The following is a 24,297-nucleotide window of genomic DNA, read 5'->3' on the forward strand; positions in this document are numbered from 1 at the left end:
GTCCCATTATTTTATATTGAGTTTGTTAGAGGCAGATAACTTGCGTCTTTAGTGTGGCAGGGCTACAGATGGAGAGGAATGCCTCAAGAGCTAGCTATTCTAGATGATACCCAGAAACCTCATTCTTGCCTACAACTGATTTAAATGATGAGATTGTGACTTTGAGCTGGTACTATAATGGGATGAGACTCTTGGGAACTTTGGAGGGGGTGAATTTATTTTGCATGTTGGAGGGATATTAATCATTGTTGGCTAGATGGTTAACTGTAGTAGACAGATGCTAAGATGACCCTAAAGAGCCTCACTTTCAAGCCTCTGTATAATCCCCTCCCTTGGATTGTGGGTGGGACCTGTAACTTGCTTCTAACCAATAGAATATGCACATAGTGACGGGGTGTCACTTCCAAGATTATGTTAGTTATATAAGAATCACTTGCTAAAAACCTGTCAATGGCTTGAATCAACTTGTAAATGGACCTGTCCCCAGACAAGTCTCCAAATAAGAGACACTTGTTTGTTTGTTAATCTTTTTTTGTGTCCTTTCACCTAGAGTGGACATGTTGTCTTCAAGACCAGGAGATTGTAAACTTTTGAAATTAGGAATTACGGCTGTCATTTCTATTGTCCCCTGGCATTTAGGGGAGTGGTAGTGGAAGACAGTTGAGTGAGTAAATAAAAGTCAGGGTTAACTTGTTCAATGACTCAAATTTTTCTTCTCTAATAATCTCAGCAAATTGGCTCTTTTTATACTTATAACATGGGTGCTCTAGTTCCAGGTATAAAATGAAGAAAAAATGATGTACAGCAGGAGATGAGGAACTATTTCTTTTCTAAGTTTCTTTTTATCATCAAGGAAACATTTTCCAGAATCCTGTAAGATAGTCTCCCACATATCTCATTGGCCAGTCCTGGGTCACATGTTCACCACAAAACAATTCCCTGGCAAGTAGACCAATAGGTCAACCACAACCTGCTAAGACCAACCATGATTCTTCCGAGCCTTTGGGGAAGAGATGGTGGGCATATTTGAACAAAATTGGCTGCTGCAAATATAGGAAAAAAAGTGAATTGTCTCTTGTTTACACAAAGAAAATATCCTCTTCAAGAAAATAACAAAATGTTACAAATACCTGTATTATAAATTGACTGAAAAATCCATAAATATTGAGTGAGCATCTCCTATGGGCAATACTCTAGGGGCTAGGAATATAATAGTGAAAAAACAGATAGAATTTCTTCTACTTCCAATAAATAATGTCACATGTTGATGGTGTAAAAGGTAAAATTTATAAATGACTTGGTGAGGGCGTGTGGGGGCTGTTTTATACAGGCTGGCCACGCGTACATCCATGGAAGAACAGCAGTGATACAAACTGACCTAACTCACACTTGTCTAAATAAAAAGAGATGTCCCATTTTGCCCAAGTGGCAATTGCTCATTACACTTATGTTGAACATTTCTGTCTTTCCCCAATGTCTCTAACCTGTTCTTCATTATTTTCCACATTCCATGAACACTTCAACTCACAGACTCTCCCATTTTGAAAATGAATGAATAAACAAACAATAAAAGTGCCACTGTCTTTGCCCTGCACCACTCCAAGGTCAGCCAGACAGGAACTACAGTATAAAAGTTGTAGGTTGTAGTGTGGTGTCTCTGAAATCTTCCTTCTACCTCAGATCCCTGCTCTAGCTACAGTCTTAGCTCTCAGTCCTCTCCCTCACTGAAAATAATAAATAATAAAAATAAATAATAATTCAAAATCAAAAAGTAAATAATAAAATAATTTTCTATACTAGTCATTTCCTCATTTTCTTCTATTTATTTCTAAAGCCACTGCAATCTGGACCCCATAAGGTCAAGAGTGACATCTTACTAAACCAAAAGACCCTTTTCAGTCTTTGTGTTGTCTGACATTTGACAACATGGGATTCTCTTTCTTGAAATATTGTCTTCCCATTTCACATTTTCCTCAGTTTCTTCAGTCTCACTGATTCTTCCTTCTCAGCTTTTCTGGGGATTTCTTGAAATTCTATGATGCTCTATGTTCTGACCTGGGTTCCCCCTGTCTTCTCCCCCATGTGATATAGATAGAGCAATATAGACTTGGGTAATCAAAATCTTGTTGGCCATTTTTTAGTGGTACATAAAAAGTTTTGACGTATTTTGGTTATTTTAATGCATCTAAACCATGTTCAGTGTAATTTAATGTAATTTAATCTCGGATTTTGAAGTTGATATTTTTGAAATGAGATAGCTAGCTAGCTAGAGAGATAGATAGAGATTGATCTATCTACATCTATAACTATATCTATGGAACAATTAAGGACAATCTCACCTAAGATACTCTATCTGGCACCTACCAGACACATATTAGGTGCTTAATAAGTAACAGTTGAATAGATTAATAAATACGATTTTTTAGGAAAGATTATAGAAAATGTGAAATCATGAACATAAACTGTAAAAACTTGATGTAGAATGGTAAAATCTATGAAATGTGACTTGATTTATTTTCTACTCCAAAATATTTACTTAAGTGCCTGTTTTGTATAAATAATCTAGCATTTTGGAGGACTAAAATTTTACATCTAGTATGATATGGATTATTTATTCTGTTCAGGCTTGAGGTTAAAGGTCAAACACTCATTGTGTTTTGTGGCATGTCCTTGGTCACAGTTATAAGAAGAAAAAGGTAAAAGTAAATAGAGCAGGGAGATTTGATTATCTGAGCACTTTGATATAAGATGCTAAGTCAATATAAGACAACAAATTATTTTAGGGTAAACTTAGATTATTTAGTTTATGACATGAACAAGAAAGATAACTCAAATTTACTGAAATACCAAAAGAAATATGAAGCTGAAGAAATTACATTCTTATATTTCTTGAGCATAAAGAGGAAGAAAAATGATTCCGACGTCTAAACTTCTAGCTCAGCTTCCCATGGGTCAGTTAGAAATTTTTATTAAAAGGGGAAAAAAAAAAAACCGCAATATAATACATCCATTATTCTTTCGTTTTGCAAAATGTCAAACTCCATGTGAACCTTTTAATTTCTGTGGGTGTTCTAAACAGATTCTATCTAGAGATGGAACTAATACACAGCGTGGCAAGTATAGATCCAAATGTGCATAGAAAGCCATCATGACTTACACACCACAGCATCAAAAACCCTTGAATCTGACAGATATAATAAAGTGCAAGTTTTCTTTCTCTTGAATTTCCTATGTCTAACATACCTATTTTTTGCTCAATTTTGTCTCATGAAAATGATTTTTGTGTCTAAAAGATATGGACTCCACAATGCATCCGTGCTACTCTTTCACCTCCTGGAGCCGAGAAAAGGTCGTGAACAGGTCACTACTTATTCTTTGAGTAGCCAAATTGGTATTATTTTCTGAAGTTTTTCATGGGAATAAGACAACACGATGGCGAGATTGGATAATTTCATCTGAAATGTGCAGCTTCCTTTCATCTCCTCTCTGCCTGCCCAAGGCTACAAGTCATTTATTTATGCTCATCTTAATATTTGAAGTTTTCAACCATTCTTAGAGGCAGTGAATAGAGTAATCAAACATATGTGTTTAAAAGAGAATAAACTTCATTCCACCTCCACAGAAGAGAAAGCTAATGACTTAAATGGGGAAAAACAGTTTTTTCTTCCTCGCTTATCAAAAACCATGAGGACTTCCTGTTTCCTCATTCTTTAAGTCTACCTGTGGCGGTCTAAAGGTGAAATGCCTGGGTATTAAGCCATAATCAATCATTGTACACACACTAATTACTTTCTGTCCTCCCCTTTCCTTGTCATCATGGTCCAAAGCAGGGTTTTGAGACTGAGTACATTCATCTGAGCTGTTAACTGCTACGCTCCACTGCATCCTCATATGATCTGCCTGGCCCAGACCCCTGGAGAAAATTTGTGCATGCATACTGTATGTGAACTTTAGATAAATAAATAAACATGCGAAACAGCTTCCCGATAATTGAAAGCGAGTGAAGGAGGGAGCAAAAAGAAAACAATTTCTCTGGGGATAAGCGGCTAAGGTGGCAGGTATGATTAAAATCCATATGATTTATGGGTAGGTGGGTTACTAACATGACAACCCTGTTAGTGTTTGTTTGTTTTGGTGCATTTGACAATAAAGTTTTCTTGTTGTTGTTGTGCTTGCTGCGGGTTTTGCTCAGGAGTTAGCCACTCAGGAATTCCTAGTGCCTGACTGAGCAGTAATTTAGCAAGCTCTCTTGTCCTCTTTTCCTGTCAGCATTAACATGTCAATTCATTTTAATAGTTTGGGCATGCTCAGTGGGCATGCATTTTCTCAGTAGGTATCCCGGGAGCCCACCCCGTGGTGCAGAAGTGTGTTATAGCTTGTCTCAGACCTTGGAGACTTCAGCAGGTTTATTTTCATTATGGCCAAGTGTATTTGTTAAAACAAAGCCAAAATCATATAGAAAATCAAGACCCTAAAAAATGAAATAGGTTATGTATATTTGATTGGTAATTTAAGCTCTTTCAAAGATTAGCTTGTACAATCCTTCCTTACACAAGATTGTTATATAGTAGAGCTTTAAAAAAAATGTGTGCTGTCACTGCCTCTAGTTTTTGGAAGTGAAATGATATTCTGTCACAATGGGAATTTTCTGTAATCATGATTAATAGTTGAAGTGGCTTTTATACTGAATGAGAATTTGCTTACCATCTTTCTCATTAAAGTGTTTTCAAAGGTATTTTTATCTAATATTCTGTCCATAAGCAAGTAGATGAATGAATGAAGAAATAAGTATGTAAGTAAATAAATAAACAACCAACAAAAAAACAAACACACAAATACTAAAATGAAACTACCAATTAGGAGTCTGGGTGTTTTATAAATCTGTCCTTCAGTTGCCAAACTACGTCTCAATTTAAATCCAAATTTCAGATGTGTTAGGAAACACCTTGTCAGACAGAAAGGAAGCGAACAAAGAAAAGAAAGAGGAGATGAAACTAATTCCACAACCAAAAGGAAATTCAGTTAACGATTGCAGAAGGGTTGGCAATTTATGCCATTTATACAAATTACTGCTTAAAAAAAGTAAGATTTTGAAGACACACTTTAAAGCAGCTAAAAAATTCAAGGTGTTGTACTGTTGACACCTTTTGGATCTCAGAATTTCTAAAAGTACTGAACAATTTGGTAATCTTCAAGAGTAAAGGAAAAAGTTGAGAGAAAGACAGAGTAGAGAATTACATCAGCTTTTTCTTTGAATGCTCCATCTCAAATGTTTAATTCTCTTTCATCCCTTTTCTCTTAACCTTGAGTGGCAAGCTTTGTCTATTCGATTCTGTGAAGGGCAATGAGTTGACTGTGTATAGGCTCATAAGATTTGTCTGTAGTATAGTTGGTGGAAATGGTCAGGCATTTGTGCTTCATTACATGACAGAACAAAATTCTGGTTAGAATTTAGAGTTTAACGGAAGAATGTCTGTCATCCTTGCACCTCAGGTATACTCTTGTCTCTCACTAAACATTCTTTAAAATACTTTAAAATAACATTTTTGTAAAATATTTTGCATAAAAAACATTTTAGAAATTTTTGACACAAACTTTATTATTCTCCAGTTTCATAGTGTTTGTTTGTACCTCCTTTCAGTTTTAACCATGGGTATTTACTAGTTACCCATTAGCAAGAGTTCTAACAATGTTTCAAATCTTCAGTGATTGGAAATATAAATCTCAGATATTTAAGCAGTGATAACTTAATCCTAAATAATTGTGTAATATTTTAACTGGGTATCATCATTCATAGTCAGAAAGTCACAACTACAGTGCTTTGTAAGGTCAAAGAGTATTCACTGAACTCAGGAAGTGGCTGCTCATAAATGCTTATCCAGGTCAGGGAAAATGTTTTTCATACTCTGTATCTAAAGGGCAAAGTGGAAAGATAGAGGATAATAGGAAGGGATACAGAGGATATTAGGTGGGTGTGAAGGCAGAGGTCAAAAAAGATGGAGTGGCTCTCCTTCCTGACACAATATCCTGTGGCTTTTCCATCACTCTGCCTAGTTCAGACACCTCTAGAGTCTTCTAGGTGCTCCTCTCCCTCTGAGCGCACGCACATCTCCGGCTGTACATCCATCTGTATGCAAGCACATTCACCTTAAGGAAATTAGAGAAAAGAAAAATGAAGGGGCAAAAGATATTACTTGTCTTCTGAACCTTAAATTACACCCTCCCTCTATGATTCCTCTAAAGTTTGCATACTTGAAAAGACTTAAGTAGCATTTAGTCTTTATGCCAAGATGAAAAATGATACTTTTGTCCTAAAATAGTGAATGTAACTTAAGTCACAAAAGCTTTGTTCATATAAAATACAGTAGAAAAAAGCCCTTCATCTATAAAGTGCTTGCAGATTTTAAGTGAGAGATAGTCTATTTTTATGATTCAGTGTCCTCATACATTCATTTATATTATTGTGAAAAAAATAATAATTATAATTTCAATGAAACAAACTAGAGACTATATTCTGCCTATCATCTTCTCTCTGTATTTGGTATACAATGGATTATCTGGTAACAACGAATTCTTGGCTTGAATTTTTATTCAAATATAGCATTTCCAATTATTTTTAAATAAAATTTTTGTAGACACGTTATGACTTAATGATTTACATAATCCACAATTGATAATATTTATTAATAAAACTCCAAACTCTGTCTCTCTGTCACACTTTCTTATATACACATAAACCCACACACCACACACACACACACACACACACACACACACACTCTCACACACTCTTCAGGGCTCATTCCAATCTAATAAAGATTATTTTCAGGGCATTCCAGACATACTGTTCCAAATTATTATTCTATAATCTTTGTTCTGCTGTAGATAAAAGGAGGGTACATTTGAAGAACCATTGCTTGGAAGTCTCTTTTACTTAACTGTTAAAACAATCAAAAAAAGAATTAGCTGTGAAATATACAAGAAGGTTCCATGGGATTCTGAATGAATCTTTCTAACATTCAAAGTGTTTACATATGTTGCATGTGACTAGAATAATGGAAGAGATAGAAAATACTATATTTTAATCAATTTTCAGAACTATTTTGAATAGCATTTTAACTTTAGAACTAATAAAAATGTAGCACATAAATGTCCAATAGCCAAAACATACTACCTAATCATTTGCTTTTTATGGAAGTGGAGGTGGGAATAGTAAAATTATTATTTCCTTTAAATATCTTTGTCAATTTGTTTTAATCTTAGGATTTATGGTTTCCTTTTCACAGTGAATCTACTTTTCAAAGAATTACTTATTCTTTGAAAACTTTACAAAGGCATCCTACATGATTCATTTTCATATTATTTACACTTAACGTGTAAATCGTATACTAATGACAGTAGCATCTTTGTAGTTCTTTTTAAATATGGATGAAATATGAGTTTTCTTCCAAGGTACAAAACGTCATTAAGGGCTCAGGTGGTTAAAATCAGCATGAAAAATACATGCTGCATTTTCTCCCCTTAAATGCAATAATGTAATCAGATTTCAAGTCATCTTACCTACCTCACTTACAGCTTTATGGAGATTAATTAGTTTTTAGACCCCAGTCACATGATCTTTTCTGACTGTCATTTAGCTGGCTGACTAGAACCTGTAAGCTGTCTCTTGCCCCAAAGGACAGATTAAATTTGAGTATTATTTGTCTTCTTTCTTTGACTTAAAGGTGGATTTTTAAAGTTATGGTTTAATTGTGTTTTGTTGCTAATTGGAAATTTATTGTAACCTTGTTTGGGGGGAAGTTAAATATTTAAATAATTATAAATAGGTAAAAAACAGGATATTCTCCCTATATTACTATAACGACTGTTATTATACTGACATCTAAAAACTAGCTTTTTTATTATTTATGATACAGATGTTACAACATTCAGATGAGTTTTTAAAATAAACCTCTACCTCACAGGGGAGGTTACTCAGGTGGCCCACACTGGAAATTGGTGGTCCCAAAACAAGTTTCTAATGTCAAATGAATGTGGAATTTTAAAAAATTACTTGGAAATTTACTAAGTAACAACAACAAAAAGTATGCTTTGCCTCAGTGGCACAATTTCTGTTAAAAAAAAACAACCCACAAACAGAAACCAAAATTCAACAACAAAGACTTAATAATGACGAATTTGTTCCTCCTTTATAATGTATTTTCTGAGATTACTGTTATCGTTTATTACTGTATCGCTGACTGAGCTGAGGATTAAAATTGAAAGACCACAGCCTTAGTTTTTATGTTAGTCTACTTAGCCGTGGATTCTCAATCGAGAGAAAAACAAAAGAAGAAAACACTGATAAACTACTTCAATCTGCTTTATAATATATGAGTAAAGAAAGAAAAGAAACCTTGTCTGCCACAGTTGTTAATACATTGATATCTCTAGCTGGGGTCCTAATTAAGGTGTAAAGAAAGATTTGAAGTGCAGTGCATTCCCTTCATTCACGTCACTAAACCAGTGAACCACAACTACACGTCTAGTTTCAGGGTGACATAGGACCAAGTGAATTAGTTATCCTACAACTCCTGAGCAGTTGGTTCAGAACCGGAACCACTGGGGCATAGATGCACGGTGAATGTGTGACTGTCTGGCTGCTATGTGACTCCAGATTTTCTTCCATGGATACTTAACAATAAACAGTCACTCCACGTAGGAGAGAACTTGATTCCATAAACACATGGAATTTCCTGGCTCTTGAATGAAGACGCCACAGGATTTTCACTGCTCAGGTGTTACTGGATGCAATGCTGATTCAGGAACTGAAATTATCTATTTCCCTTGCCTGTGGAGTTGGATCATTGCCTTTGGCAGTAACCCCAGACTCCTGCAAATGATGAAGACATCCCTCTATGCCTACATAGAAAATGGCGCCAACATGGATGCCATTAGAAAGATTCAACTGAGCATATGCTGAGAAAATTGTCATCCATACCTTGCATGAAAAGGGAGCATTGAGAACACCAGTATAGGTTGAAGTCTGTTCCCTTGAATGAGAATCCGTAGGTTGTTCAAAATCTCTTTGAAGACATTGATATCGTGTTTTCTGGCTCTTTTTTCTTCCAACTCATGGTTCATCCACCTTGACAATGAGAAAATAATCACTCCTCTCTATGCCTACCTTCAAAGATTCTTTAAATAATTAGAACAGAGAGAGATTATGTGAGATAATCTCAATACTCATCCTGGAGCATTTGTATAAATAATAGATTTGATAAGCTTTATTTTCATTTTATTCATAATGACCTTTGGAGAGTAAATGCCATTTCAAATTCCATATTTGTAAATAACAAAAACCCAAATGCAAGAAATGGGTAACAGGATAATCAAAATATTCTATAGAATTTATTATTCTCTATTATTCTTAGGAATAATAAGATAATAATAATCCTAAGATTCTTAGGAATCTTATCTATTATTCTTAGAAAATGATGTCTGGGTTCTTTACCAGAGATCATTGGTTCCATATCCTATGACATTCTTTTGGTCCTGTACATAGACTTTGTGCATACCATTATCCTATGTTTAAATAAAACTAATATAAAAAAATATTCTCCCATTGCCAGGTAAACATTACATATCTAATTAGTTGTCTCCGGCAGTCTTATAACTTCAGAGTTGTAACTGCATAGTTACATTCTTTACTGGTACCTGTGAACTGCCTGTCTCTACTTCTCCCACAAAACAGACCTGTTCCAGCAGGGGTAGACAGTAAGCACCCCCATCCACAGAAATTATCATACATAAACAAATGCCTGAACATATCCATTTCTATCACCAGTAGGCAGCATTCCAAGCCAGGCATGTTGATCCTGGTTTCTGTTCCATTGATAAAAGGGGATATGCCATTTTTGTTCCAGCCAGAGCTGTCCAATGTGCTCTTGTAAGGCAAGTTTCCATGTTGAGTGAATAAGGATCATTGTTTCCTAGATAATGAGCCTCTCCCTCCTTTGGCTCTCAGTGAAAGGCTGCCACCACACTGGCTAAGAAATAGTCCTGTTTAACCGCCAAGTGTCTGCTGAATACAGTGTGGTAATGGGAATGATTTTCTTATCCATCATTACATGACTGGCACGTGAATAATTTTGTCCACCAGGTCATCATGTCACATCATCCATGGTAACTTGGCTTGAACAAATGTAAAAACTATATTACTCCCACAAAACAATCATTTTTACAAGAAAAATAAAGAAATGTCTTTATTTCTACTCCCCTCAACTTCTGTATATTGAATATGCTGGGTATAGAGCTGAATAGTTAAGAAAAGCCAATAAAGAACATCAACTAAATTCATATTATAACTTAAAACATATATATCTTCAAGTAGTGCATCTGTTTTATACCTGTTTCTGGCTGGAATAGCCAAACTAAGGATCTAGACATTAAGGCTGGATCCAGTACACTGATATTTATTGCTCTAAATCTGATCTATATTAGCATGTCAGCCCTGTATCAAAGCAGAAGACAGCAGTATTTATGATTATTAGTACAATATTGAATCATCCTGAACCAATTACTGATCCAATTACTGTGTCATTATTATCTTCTGAATAGGGCTTGATTTGTCTGTGATAAATATAATGCAATTAAACCACCTTTTTACATAATAAAACACTGCAGGTGTTTATTCTTAAGAGTTCACAGATACCAACAACCAATAGATTTAATTAAAAAAATCCTTGATATAAGTGTGAATTTCATTAAATTTTTCTAACTTTAATGTACATTTAAATTGTATCTTATTGAAAGATACAATTGTGTAATCTTGTCCGGCTGTTATTTAGAAACTACACTAACTGTCAGACCAAACAAAAATTAACGTGGTGGCTTAATATTCTGATTAAAAATGTCATTTATTCAACGCATATAAACATTAACTGAATTACTAAAAATGTTTTTAGAAATAGATATATTACAAAAAGAGATTGGTAATAACAGCAATGGTATATATGCAATTTTAAAACAAGTTTTTTCACTACATATTTAAATATACTATATTTGTATAGTATATTATTTGGATGACATGCTTTAAACCATCTGAACATTAATAACTCTAAAAATCTTCATATAAAAGACAAAAACATTACATAGAAAACAATATTTAAAGTTAGTATTATTTGTGACGTTGAAGATAACTCAAGAAATTGCCTTAGTTCTTGATGTGTTTCTTCTCTTCACTCTCTCCAGCCCCAAATTTAAAATTAACCTTTGTAATTAGAGGAGTGGAAAGGAATGATTAATATCAGGTTTACAATTTTTTTTTGATTTTACAAACATGTTGAAGATTATAATAATCAATTTGATCATTATTAATTAAAGAACTAAAATTTACATTAAATTCGAGAGACTTTTGGGGAGATGAACAATTGACTCATCAATTTTCCAAGACTTTAACATGAATCAAAAATTTTCATGCTCTTATTAAAAAAAGTTGTATTAAAAGTAATGGAGTCAGAAACAAAAACTACCTTGACAGGTTCAATTTATTGCCAAGTGGGCATATTATACTATTTCTCTCCTGTATTTTTATTGATACCTTTTGGAGAAAGAAAATTTGGTATAAGTCTTAATCTACCTATCAGGCTAGTAGCTGTTAAACTAATTTCACTCAGCAATGAAACAGTGGTTGGTCACCAACACCTTTAGATGTGGTAATGTAACATGCGTCAGCATTTACTGATTGCATTATTGTAATTAGCCAATGATTTCAAAGTGATTGATAACATATAGCTTTTATCACACACCTTACTGTCGGCCTGTCTAGGTAATTATAGAACGTTTGTTTTTGCTTTAAGGCTGTAATTGTACAAATTGCAGTTTTCATCCTCTTTCATCCTCTCTCTATCTGTCTCTGTCTCTCCCTCTCCCTCTCTCCCTCTCTCCCTTTTCATGAATAGCTCTAAATAGGAGGGAGTTTCCATTTTTATTGCCAGCATTTCAATAATTGTAGATGTGCTCTTGTAGAAATCAATTGATAATTCTGAACACCTACTATCAATATCCAATTTTCTTCATATTTTTAAAAGGCAAGACTAAACTCAAATCCATTCCAAGTAGATTAACAAAAACGCACTTTGTTTTTTTCATCTACATTGTATATAAGGGAGAGGGAAGTGTTAGTTGTGCCTCGCATAAAGGAGTATTAAAGATTAAAATGAACATTTTCATTGGTGCAGGCTAAAATTTACTCCTGTAACCACAGAAATTCAATATAAATTAAGAGTTTGTAAAAAATTGAAAATGGGTACTAGATTCCAGACAATATTTAATTTAACCTGAGTGTTAAAATAAAAGCAATAACACTGAGAATAAATTAATGAACTTCAATTAATTATATTTACAATAAGTGGTTTGAGTTTGAAACACCTACTTTCTGCACTGATAAAATAAAACCTACATTCTGCAGAAGCTAAAGTAAGTTAAATGAAGATGCTTTTAACAAGGTTATTACTTAAGCAGTGACAGGTTTACAGATTTTAGCACCACTGGGTTTTCACAGGAGCTACAGCAAGTGCTAAAATAACACACACCTTCAGGTTCATTAAATTCACCAGTGTGATGAAATAACTGATATTTTGCTGTATTACTATAGTCCCTCAAAGAATCATCTATAAATAAGATACACTAATAACAACTGTTGTGCTGGTAAAACAATGAAATAATTCTTCCAAGGTTTATCTGCAAGGGAAAAATAGCGTTTAAGCAATACTGTTAGCATAGTTATATCTAGTAATTTTGATTTCTTTGGAGTCACATATTTATTTATTTACCTAAAATAGGTATGTTCTGTAAAAGGTTTTGCCATGGGGCTGCACTTAGAAGGAAACTTGTAAAAAAGTGGTATATATTAAGAGGAAATAAACTGAATCTCACCCCCAAATATTTACTTTATTGTCTGATGTTTACTAGGGTATTTATGGAGGCTGTTTTATTTAAAGAACTTATAAAATTCCAACCGCCAGAAATAGCAGCATCTCTGATAAATCCTTTACTGTAGTCTTTTGTGAGATGAACCAAAAGCATAAATAGTGAATTTCTAATAAATCAATGGAGCCTGGCCTTTGGAGACCTAGAAGACATATGGACAGTAATAGAGTATCTCAGGTTGTCTCATGAGTGATTCCATCTGGATGAAGTCTTGGTGTTATTCACAGCCTACTTCTCCCCTAAAACACCTTCAATCTTATCCACAGCCTCCATCTCAAATGTCAGACCACCTGGGATATGCAGCTGTCAGGCTGAAAGGGGAGCTGCCTGGGACTGGCCATGGCCTGCTCATCAAGGAGATACTGTCACTAGCCAGCAGGCAATGCTAGGTGCACAGGGGTGACAGCATTACTGAAAGCAGGGAGATACGCCTGGCTCGGGATTTGAGATTAAAAGGAAAATATAAAGAACTTAGCTAAGACTATGGATGTCTCTACCATTGAGCTGCCTCTGATGCGATATTCTCTTCTTCATGATATTTTCTTTTTTCTGAAAATGATATTTTCAATATTCATGTAGAGACCAATCTATTTAATTATGAGGAAATCAAAAACATATAATATTCCTTCCACCAATATATTTCTTCATACTTCAAATCATTCTCAAGTCTTTTGTTCTATGTTCTATTATGTTGGTATTTATATTTTCTATTATTAAACAAATTTAGCTTGACCAGTGCATGCCTTCCGAGAGAAACCTTTCCTTATCATAACGGGACTTGTTAGTTTCTTTTCTCCTCTCCTCTTCTTCCTTACCCTCTCAGTGTCTGCTGATGTTTGTGGCTTTAACAGTCTGGGAGACAGCAGTGCCTTGTTACCGGTAGTCATTTTAGTTTGAGAAATGACTAATAAGAATCCAATAAATTTAATATTTAGTGTTTCCTTCTTCCCTTTCATGACCCTCCCTTTAAGAAATTAGCAAACACAAATTTCCTATTGCAACTTCAATAAATTGCAACTTTTCTCCTTATGGATTGGATTACGTTTCTGTGATTCTGTTTGGTTTTTTTTTTTGCAAGGCTGCTGAGGGTCTATTAACCCATGAAAATAGTCCTAGTTAATCGCAAATGATGGTCTACACAAGAGGGTAGATGCCTTATCTGTCTGATTTGCTTGTATTTCTAAGTTTTAGCAATGGTTCTTGGCACTCCAAAATATTTATCCAATGAATGAAGGAATTTGTATTTTTCTATTTTCCTATGAAAGAGAAATTGTGCTCAGGGATAATCAAAGTCCAATGTGAAGTTTTATTGGCTTTAAAAATTTTTTTCCTACCGTACGACTTCACTCATATGTGGAAGATAAATAAGCACATAGGGAGACAAGATAGGTTGTTACCAGAGGGAAAAGGGAGGGGAGGGCAAAAGGGGTAAAGGGACGCCTGTATGGTGACAGATGGTAACTAGACTTGGAGGTGAACACAATGTAGTCTATACAGAAATCAAAATATAATGATGTACACCTGAAATTTATATAATATTATAAACCACTGTGACCTCAATAAAAAATTAACTAATTAAAAAATTTCTTTTCCTGGGCCAGCCTTGATGGTCTAGTGGTTAAAGTTCGGCACTCTCACTGCTTCGGCAGCCAGGTTCACTTAGCAGTTGCAGAACCACGTTACCCGTCTGTCAGTTGCCATGCTGTGGCAGTGGCTTACATAGAAGAACTAGAAGGACTTACAACTAGGATATACAACCACGCCTTGTGGGGCTTTGGGGAGGAAAAAAAAAAAAAAAGAAGGTTGGTAACAGATACCTCAGAGTCAATCCTTCCCTGCAAAATAAAATTTTTCTTTTCCTAAATTTCTTTCTATGCACACTTATTCCAATCCTTTTACTCCTGGTTTAGTTTCTTTCTCAATATCATGCTGTGCTTATTGTTTTTTGCTTCCTTTTTCTAACCCCTTATCTACAATATCTGTCTTAAATAGGCTCTGACAGTTAAATAAATTATTTGTTGGTTGGTTGTCTGGTTTTATGAAGAGGCAGCACAGCATAAGGGTTAAAAGCATAGATTCTGGAGCCAAGTGGAATGAGTTTCAAATGCAGCCCTGCAACAAACAGCCAGCAGGATATTGGGCAGTGCTGCAGTGGGTGCCTAAGTTCTCCACAATGAGGACATGATGCAACCTGCCCTGTTGGGTGGTGGAAGAATTAATCATGACAGTGGATGAAGCACATTTCACATAGTTCAGTGCTACCATTGAAGGCCTGGTATTTGCTCTACAACTTTGACTTGCTCTGCGAGTTAAATATTATCGTCCCCATTTTACTCTTAGAAATCTAAGCCATGAAAGAGTTCAGTAATTTGCCTGATGTCACGTTAATGGTGAGCTGAGGTTTGAAACAAGGTTAATCTGATTTTAAGGTCGTTATTTTTTCTGCGAGTTGCTCAAGAGGCAACCTTCATGACTCTTTTTTATCTCACACTGCTTCTACATAAATGGTCAGGAAGGCTACTGGCTCTCCTTTTAAAACACGTCCAGAATCTGACCACTTCTCTCCACCTCCACTACTACCCCCTTTGTCTTAGCCTCCATCATCTCTGCTTGGAATTTTCTATTGGCCTCTTAATAGATCTGCCTACTTCTATCCTTGTCCCTTACTTTCTATTCTCAACACAGCCGCCTAAGTGATCTTTGGAAAGTGTAACGCCTGTCATGCTGTTGTTCTGCTGAAAATCCCACATGGAAACCTCATTTCACTGAAACTAGGAACCAATGTCCTTGCAATGGCCAACCATGTCATATAAAGGATCAGCCAACTATGGCCTGCACACCAAATCTGCCTTCTACCATATTTTAACAGCCCCTGAGCTAATTACTCTACATTTTTAAATGGTTAAAAAAAAGTTTTTTTTACATAGGATATGTGAAAATTATGTGAAATTTAACTTTCAATGTCCATAAATAAAGTTAGTTGGAACATACCACTCACATTCATTTATATTTTGCCTATGGCTGTTCTGTTTTGGGGCTACGTAGGCAGAATTGAGTAGTCGCAACAAAGACCGTGTGGATGGCAAAGCCTAAAAGACTTACCACTGGGCTCTTCACAGAAAAGCTTGCTGACCTTGACCTAAAGATCTAGTCCCTGTTACCTCTGGGAGGTACTCCCCTTCACTCACAGTGCTTTAGCTGCACTGGCATTCCTGTTCCTGCCTTGGGGCCTTTGCACTAGCCATTTCTTCTTCTGGAATGCCCTTCTCCTAGATCTCAACTCTGCTTATTTCCTCTACCTCTCTCGGATGTCACTTGCTGACTGGGGTGACCTACACTGGGCACCCTACTTAATACCATCATGTACACCCTACACTTTGTAGTCTCATTCCCCCTTATCTTGTTCTGTTTTTTCTTCCTTCATAGCGCTTGCCACGTTCTAATGGGCCACATAATTTGCCTACTTATTATGTTTGTTTTACATTTTCTGTCTTTCCTTGCTAGAATTATGCTCCATGAGGGCAGAGATGTTTGCCTGTCTTGTTCAGTGATGTATCCCAAGTGCCTAGAATATTGCCTCAAAAGCAATTGCACTCAATAAGTATTTGTTGACTGTTGAATGTGATATTACCCTCTTACTAAGCAAAATATTTTAATGTTTGACCTCTGATACCTCACTAAAGGTGCTATTTTTATTTAATATTTTCTCTCAGGTTTATCACACACAAAGGAAAATATACTTAATTATATAGTTAACTAAGTAAGTGATTATGGTAGTATTAAAGATCATTCTCACTTTACCAAGAAGAAAGTCATTCTTCTATTGCCTTACTCCAAAAAAACAATGGAACAACTTTGAGTTCTTGAATGTGTGAATATGCATGATAATTAATGCTTTTATAGTTTTGAGTTGAATATACAGTTACTGTAATGTCTTTTATGTGGGCAATAAGATTTTATGAAATATTTAAATAATATAAGTGTTTATGAGGAATAACATTAACAACAAATTGTTCGTATATATTTTTGAATAGTATTATAGATACTCATATAAACAAAAATGAAAAAAGTGATAAATAATGGCTAAATGATGTATGATTGATTTTAAATGAAACTTTATAAAGTACTTTGAGAAAAAAAAAGGTTTCCAAAACAACATTTCCTTCATTGCCCATATAAAATTTTAAAATTTAATTTTGGCCTGGTTGATTTAAAAAAATTAACTCAATGTAACGTGAAATAAGATTTTAAGTGAAAATGTTAGCTTTTTTCTGTAAACTTAGTTTACCTGGGTAATTTTCATTGAATGCTGCCGTATATAGTCCAAAATGAGCAAAAAATTCATATGCACCTATAGTAAAAATGACTGATAACTGCATACGGAAACATGTTTTATGTAAGAACTTAAACAATTTCTTTGAACAAGAAGTCCTAGGACAGAAAACACAAATTATATTAATTTAATTATTTGCTATAATGTTAAAAGTGGAAAAATATAGCCATGGCATTCTACCAAGTGAAAAATCACTTTAACCTCCTATCTGCTCATATATAATAGAATGAGATTTGATAGTCAAAATGATAACTCTGAGAAACTTTAAAATCCTAAAAGACCATTTGAATCATCTCATTACATTTTATTTTTACTACCTTAGTAAATTTTTTTCCATTCTCTTCATGTGAAATTTAGCCATCTATTTTAGAATAAATAAAAATGTTTTAGACAGAATCTCTACTAATGTGAGTAAAATAGGGGATATGTTCATATTACACTGATCCTACCAAGCATTTACCACTTGTTTGTGGGTTGGTAATAATCTATTTCTTGCTGCCACTTAAATGGTCCACTATGAATGATCAACTTACCTGCAAACAATTAACTGGCACCTTACATCCAGGTATGATAGAAATGGGAGATAAGGGAAGAGAGTGACTCACTTAGTGAACTGGACAGGGATTAGAATCTTGAAGAAATGGGCCCAGATAGCTAAATACTGTAGTTAGTGTGCACTTAACTTCAGACATTAGTCATAATTTGAGTTGACACAATATGCTGTCCTAGATCATTGGCTTTCTAGTTGATGCTGAAAATCTGTGGCCTGGAATTTATAACAGTTTATGGACAGGTTTTTGTAGGTCCCCTAGCTCCAAAGAAAGCGAACTTTCCCAAAAAATTGGAAAACTGATTCACCAAGAACTTAAATATGCTAAAGCAAGTTTTAAGAGAATGGGTGTTGAAAAATAATTTTTATGAAAATAAATGAATGAAAAATTGTTGAAAAATGTTGGTCAGGTTCAGTGGTTCAAGAAACTTTTATATGAGAGAGTTTGGAAGATGGCGGCATAGGAAGATCCTGAGCCTGCCTCCTCCCACAGACGCAACAGACCTACAACTACCTGTGGAAAATTTTCCTGGAAACTGGATGAGAAGAACCTACACAAGGAACAACACAGAGAGGAAGTGGAAGAGGCAGAGACATAGTCCTGCTGAGGAAAAAAGACACACCCTAGCCTCAATGCTTCATGGTTGGGAGCGATCACAAGGCTGTAAGCATAAGGAGTTTATAACTAACTTTATGTTCATAGAGATTTTTTACATTATAATAAAACATAATTTAGGTCAAAAAATACTTTTAGATGGATGATGTAGAAAAGACCATGACTCTATATATCTGTAGGTGAAAGTCAACATCTGTAGCACTGTATATGTATAAGAAATTACTCAGTTCCAGCAGTACAAATTCAGATACCCATTATATGCCAAGGAAGATGAAACGTCAAAAATTGGCACTGATTTGGGGAAACTGAGTCATGGCATAGACAATGGAAATGCAAAATGTGGAGATGAAAGAATTAATGAAGCAAGAGTCCCTGTGGAAACTTGTCCTCAAAGCCTTCTATAAGGAAGAGGGTCTCAACTTTGGAAAGCTTAGGGAATCCACATGCAGTAACAAGAGGAAGAAGTGGGAAACCAACCAAACCAATTTGTGCCCTTGTCACAAATTAAAGAGGTTCTCCATGGCAGATAGAAGCCTGTGATGCTTGAGGAAGGCTAACCAGATCACTTTATGTATCAGTTCAGTGGTTACCACCAACTTCTACTTCCCCAAAATGTACTCAACTAAAAAATACTACTTTTTAATATCATTTTTAAACCATAGCTACACTTAGTAATTTTGTTCTTTAAATGTTTCATGCCTTTTACAGTAGATTTGTAAGAAAATTTTACTTGGTAGCAGAGTTCTATTAAAGTTAAGATCATGCTGTTAACAAAAGTCTCCTTTGGGAATGGACTGCTTAGATGGGTCTCAGGAAATGCTGCTTTTATGAAATATACTGGGATATTTTGGCTTTAGAGTGTGTGATTTATTTGAGAGATGATTGAAATTGTTTTCTTGGAATATTTCTGTGCCTATTTATCCCATTCTCCTCAATGCTCTGTATATAGTATTTTCTAGAAAAAGAAATTTGTCTAGTTTTCTAAGCAAAGACTTGCTTTTGGACACTAGTTTTCTTCTAAGTGAGGTTGATGTCAATTTTGCACACTTTCTCAATCTACACTTGGCTGTTTCTTTCTCCTACCATTCTCTACCTCAGGAGAAAGTGTGTCCTTGAGACTCTTAAAGAAAGCTAGTAGGAAAGGAACTACAGCAAGCAGACAATTCTTCTGTAAGTTATTTTCTTAAGCGCTGGTAAAAAGAGGGATTAATGGAGACAGAAATTATCTTCTAACCCTTGAAAGACTAGGTATTTTGTGTGAGCTACAGACCACAATCCTTACTGTCTCCAAATAGATTCCAGGGCACTAATTTCATTGGAAATGAAACAATTCATTAGTATTTCATTGAATGTTTCATGTGTTTGTTTGTTTATCTGTTTCCAGAAAATATAATGCAATGTTCAATTCAAAATATTTCATTCCTAAACTCCTAATTATTTTGCTTTGCTTTCAGTGTGGTTTCATTTCATTTTATTTGGCAGAATTCTGCAAGAACTCAGTCACCCCCTCCTAAAAAGCATTAGTCCTGATATACTTGCACTGATTCATTCTGGTGTAAACTAGTCCTAACATATACACAGAATAATGTGGATAATAGAATGACAAAATTGTTGTATAGCATAAAAATTCAGGTGAAATTTAGGGAACACACAAATTAAGTAACACCCCAAAAGTTCCAAAAATTAACAGTAAGGAGCTGTTGTTAAAATCACAGTGTAGCTATTTGTTTTTGATGACCTTTTAGTCTTCTGTTGTTCTACATTTTAGTTTTTCGAAAGCTCCATGTTCCCATGAGCTTTCTTGACACATTTTATCTATTCTACTTTTACCTATGCTAATTTACTTCTACGCAAATTTTGGTATTTTTCAAGTTAAAAATATCATTGCCTTCATTGAAAAAAAGATATTTTGTTCAATTATATTATAATTAATGCCTTCATTCATGCTCTTAGTTGCTATTGTTACCTAATCATAAATGCTGTAGAATGTTATTTTTATTTGTATTAACAAGTACAAATTAGTCCAGAGAAAACACACCTTTGCATTCTTGCATTGAGCTAGTCAAACACTAAGTATGTATTTGCATATCAAAGAACAAAAATGGATTATTAATGGTAAGGATGTGAGGTACACACACACACACACACACACACTGAAGAATAGAGTGGTTCCATATTTAGGATAACATTTGCATCTGAGAAGTCTTTTGGAAATCTTTTAAAATATTATCTTCTTTAGAACTAGTTTGTCTTTATTCTATCAGTGTGGCATACTGGATATGACGGACTGTCATATCAAATTTATTTCCAGCTCCTCAGGTCCTGAAGATTCAGAACTCCACCTGACAAGACAAAATGGGTTATACCAAGAAAGAATTTGAAACTAAGATTTAATGATGGATTTCATATTCTCTGCCTTTGGTACGTCTGAATTTTTTAACACACTCAAATAATAAAAATGGTAAAGATAACATATGTATTATGTATAATATAGTATAGTATAGTATTTAAATAATGCATGTAAAATATTTAATAACTTGTTTGGCCAATTAGTGCTCAATAAATGGTGGTGATGGTGTGGTGGTAACAGAGATTGCGATTTGTTACGATGATTATTATTACATGGAGTCAGATATTAATTCATGTGGAACTAATAGTTAAAGTAATTTATAGTAATAAAATATCAATAACTAGTATATAAGTAGAATAAATATAATAGATATAAAAGACAGGGATCTATTTGCTTAATATATACCGCAAAAGAGATTTTATTCTCCTTTTACTTAGGATAGAGGTCAACCTCAAGAGAAAGTTATGACCATTAATTTAGCAAGTTATCAGTAATACTTAGGTGAAAAAATAAGACCTGTGGGCTAACTTTCTGATCTGATTTTAAAAATCCATTAAATTAGTTTAAATAATTCTAATGTATTAGGTAGTAAAATAACTACAAGATTTTTTCTTCTTTCATTTTAGGGTATTTTTATTTGCAAGAGTATTACATGGGTGGAAGGGGAAGGAAAGGTGGTCATCTCCAGGTCTTTGGTCTACATGAATGATCCCATGTATCCAGATACTTAGAAACATCTGGATACTTAAATGGGATTGATACAATATTTGGGTGACTGAAAACATTGTTTCTTTTACGTAGAAATATTTGGACATTTTGCATAGGTTATCCAAAATATTGAAGATATAATGTAACATGTCAAAGATATACTTTGTTCTTAGTATGATCCTTGTGTTCACTTGCCTGGCATGACAGTGACTTTAGTTTGTATGATGTATTGGTGCCCAAATCTCCAACTATGTCAGCAGAATGAACTTGTAATTCCACTCTGGCAGCCTAACTCACTGTAAACCCATGGCTAAAACAGGCACAAAGACTTACAAAGAATGACAGCCTCAATGGGACACCATAGAAATCCATGATGCATCTGTTCTCAAAAACAAAGTTTTCTTTCTTCACAGCTTTCAATATAGCACTTTCCACTGATACTAAATTTGTTGATTATTGAAAAAAAAAATGGAAGAACTATACAAACGGGGAAATAAGGTGCCTGCAACACCCTCTGTTGAAAGTTGCATTACTTATTCTGCTTGAATAGATATATCTAGTATGAAGTGAAAACCCTATTTCCAGCTGAGACTTAAAGATGTTTTACTAAAACATGCTTAAGCAAATGCATTTTGATGCTTCACAAGGAAGATACGCACAGAGCTATCTGTAGAAGTTCAATAAATTGTGTATTGGCAGCTGACGAAAGATGTTCTCTTTCTGATTTGTGCTCATAGATTTGCATTGACTTAATTTGAAATTCATGGTATGCACAGTAGAAATGGTTAAATATGACTTTTGGATGATAACTAACAAGGGAAAGTAACTTTTTCTTTCCTGTTCAGCAGTTAGCTATGCGGCTGAAACTTCACATGCTCACCCAGAAACTGTACTTTCCACAGAGGGTCCCTTCACCATGAAAGGCTAAGACAGTGAAACTGCTGCTTCAACTGGCATCTCTCCACCTTACAAGATCCTGCAAGCTTTCAAATCCACCTCAAGCCCAGGCAGTGGCAAAGTGGGAGAGGAATTGAAGAAGCAAAAATAAATATTAAAGTACATAAGGATTAAATATTACCTATTTAAATAGCAATTATGCAGTTGAAAACAAGATCATCACACCTGTACAAGAAAAGGCATGCAAGCCCAAAACATCTGCTTGGATCCACCTGCCAGGCACCTGTTTTGCTGTTTCAATGCCTTTTGATTGCTGGAGATGTAGAGGCTCTTGTGAGGTAATGAGTGATTTTACATTATGCATGATTGAAAACAGGTGTTCTAATGCTGCACAATTCTATGCATGAATAATTCAGTTTGTTTAGAGAAAGATCTTTAAAAGAAGTACTGCATGGGCTTTATTATTTCTATAAACATGAAGGTTATTTTTTAAAAAATGTACAACGATTGTTCCTTTTCAGTCTGCTTGTTTATGGCAATTTTTGTGTAATTTTATGGATGAGGAATAATATCTTGAAAGGTAAAATTGATCATACTTAAAACATGTAAGAAGTAAAATTGAAAGGTCTGTTAGCAAGAGGAAAAACGATATTAAAATTCAATGTTCTAAGTGAAAATGCCTGATTATTTCCTTCCTGCTTTGCCTGCTTTCTGATGGTAACAAAACATTCGTCTGAGAGCTATAATTAGGGAGGGGTGAAGTATTTGGGAAAATAGAGAAATTGTTTTGTATCTCAGCCCAAACACCAAGCAGAGCCCAGACTTCCTTAAAGATAGAACTATGTTAGTCAGCAGGCCTTCTCTTCTACTTAGATCTCATGAGTTCACAGCCTCTTTTTAATCCGCTGTAAGATACCATTGAGGGAGACAATCTCTTTTGCTCCAATTCCCACTTCAAGTTTTGTCTACCATGGTTTTCTGGAGTCAGCAGTGTTATTATCAGAATGCTGTGTTTCAATGAGCAAGGAAAATCCCCAAACTCCCAATGTTAAGTTTAGAACCTCACCAAGAAGACATGAGACTTGTTCTCTTAGAGACCAAAGAGACTGCGGTGTCTCACACCACATATCATTAAATAGTTAAGATTTCTGAGGTGTGAGAGATAGAAAACATATTTGCTTCAATTAGTACTATTTAAGTAATGGAAAGACAAAGGGGAAAGGAGTATAGTCATAATCACATTGCTGTTACAAATTTACATTTGTTGAGTGTTTTATACGATATAAACCATAGTATAAGAGAGTTATTGACACATAATAATCCCTTCCTAAAATATACCACCTCAGCAAGTAGTCAGCTTTGAGCTTTGAGGTTTGGCTCCTTTCCCTCATTTTAAGAGCTGTGAGGAGCTTCGCAGGGGAATCTATCATTGAAAAGCTTTTCAGTGAGAAGTAAATTGTAAGACAGTTCCTTCATGTGTGTCGCAACACTGGGAAAGCCACAAAGAAGAGAAGATTTGATACGAGGGAGAACACTCTCATTGCTACTGACACTGTGAATTGACCTTATTCCCTCCCACGGGGATAAGGTTGGAGAGCAGGCCTTCACAAGTATTCACCAAATATAAGCACTGGCCTCATAAACTCAGAGAATCAATGCCAGGAAGGGCTTCAGGGATCCGGACTATAGGATATAAGTAACCAGCAGATAGAAATGTTGGTCTGGCAATCCTGACCTAGCATAAAATGACCCCTTTCTCTAAAAGTTAAAATAGCAAAGCTTTTTTTCTGAATCTGCTAAATATTTTATATAAAGTCTCTTTTTTACTATACATCTCAATGCTGATGGACACCTAAAATATTAAGTTGAAT

The sequence above is a fragment of the Diceros bicornis genome, chromosome 10 (genome assembly GCF_020826845.1).
Source record: "Diceros bicornis minor isolate mBicDic1 chromosome 10, mDicBic1.mat.cur, whole genome shotgun sequence".
NCBI classification, from domain to species: Eukaryota; Metazoa; Chordata; class Mammalia; order Perissodactyla; family Rhinocerotidae; genus Diceros; species Diceros bicornis.